The sequence below is a fragment of the Chrysochloris asiatica genome, unplaced genomic scaffold, assembly GCF_000296735.1.
Source record: "Chrysochloris asiatica unplaced genomic scaffold, ChrAsi1.0 scaffold00097, whole genome shotgun sequence".
NCBI classification, from domain to species: domain Eukaryota; kingdom Metazoa; phylum Chordata; class Mammalia; order Afrosoricida; family Chrysochloridae; genus Chrysochloris; species Chrysochloris asiatica.
In genome coordinates this window covers 10,164,443-10,165,792 of record NW_006408615.1, presented here as the reverse complement: position 1 = coordinate 10,165,792, position 1,350 = coordinate 10,164,443, and the positions used below count along the sequence as shown (strand labels likewise).

Here is a 1,350-nt window from a genome sequence, read left to right as displayed (position 1 = left end):
CTTTTTCTCTTGTTTTTTAAACGACCTCTTGCTTTCTTCATGTATGATGTTCTCTCTCTCTCTCTCTTTTTTTTTTTTGGAGTGGTAAGAAAACATTTTAATTTATAAGTATGATTTGGATCGCCCTCATACCATCAGAAGGGAGTCTAAGGGTCACCTCTTTGGACGAGGAACACCTGGGAAGTTAAAGCCCCCAGATAGGGACAGAGTAGTGGAGGCCCAGTGTTGGAGGGGCAGGTCTGGAGTTTCATGAAGCTGGTGCCGGGCTCAGCAGTTAGTAGCAGAGCCTGGAGTGATGAGGGGAGTGGCTTTCTCAGGCAATGGGTTGTGATTTTCACTGAAATTACATTTAAATTTGCTACTCAATGTTCAGATGCACAGGAGCCCTGCACAGATCATCCTGCCAAGTTGAAGGCCTTTCTAGTTGTACTAGAAGGGACTGTCTTTATCAGTGATGTCAGTATCTTCCAAGGCAGACAGCCTGACCAGCAGTGGACAACCCCATGTCACTCCTTCCATGTTACAACTCAGGCAGAGCAGGAGTTAGCAGCAGAATCTTTAATGGGTGAAAAGTGAAATTGTCCACTATAGATGATCTGGTAAGCCTACTGGATAATCTGTCCCTGAGACCCCGTGCAGAGTGAAGGCTGGAGAGGCTGCTGGGTCTGTGATGGATGATGTTCTTGATGTCATGCTATAACTATCCTGGTCTCTGGTCATTAGTGTCTTAATGCATCAAATCTGTTGTTGAGATGCTCTCTAAATTCAGATGGTATATACTCAGGGTCATAATTTGGTTCTCGTGGACTTGTCTTAATTTTCTTCAGCTTCAGCCTGAACTTGCATATGAGCATTTGATGGTCTGTTACAGTCTGCCCCTGGTCTTATTATGGATGATGACAATGGAGAGTCTCCATAGTCTCTTCTCACAGATGTAGGCAGTTTGATTACTGTGCATTCCATCTGGTGAGGTCCAGGTATATAGTCACTGTTTATTGAGAAACGGTATTTGCAATGAATAAGCCATTGGCCTTGTAAACTTTTGTCATGTGATCTCCAGCAGCATTTCTCTCACCAAGGCCATGTTTTTCAGCTACAGATCATCCCTTTTGTTTCCAAATTTCACATTCCAATCATCAGTAATTTTCATTGCATTTTGATTGTGTGTTAAATCAATTACAGAAAGAAGAAGATGGTTGTTGTTGTTGTTAGGTGTCATCAAGTCAGTGCCGACTCATAGCGACCCTATGCACAACAGAACGAAACACTGCCTGATCCTGGATCAAACTCACAATAGTTGCCACACTTAAGCCCATTGATGCTGCCACTATGCTAATCCATCTCGTTGGG

At 43.4% G+C, this 1,350-nt stretch overlaps 1 protein-coding gene and 1 pseudogene across 1 annotated transcript in view; one reads left to right on the top strand and one right to left on the bottom strand.

Moving 5' to 3' along the window:
- The window catches only part of WBP2NL (WBP2 N-terminal like), a 34,395-nt gene that overhangs the window by 15,169 nt on the left and 17,876 nt on the right, over positions 1-1,350 (top strand). The gene's annotated exons all lie outside the window — the stretch shown is intronic.
- Positions 370-958, bottom strand: LOC102834463 (annotated as a pseudogene).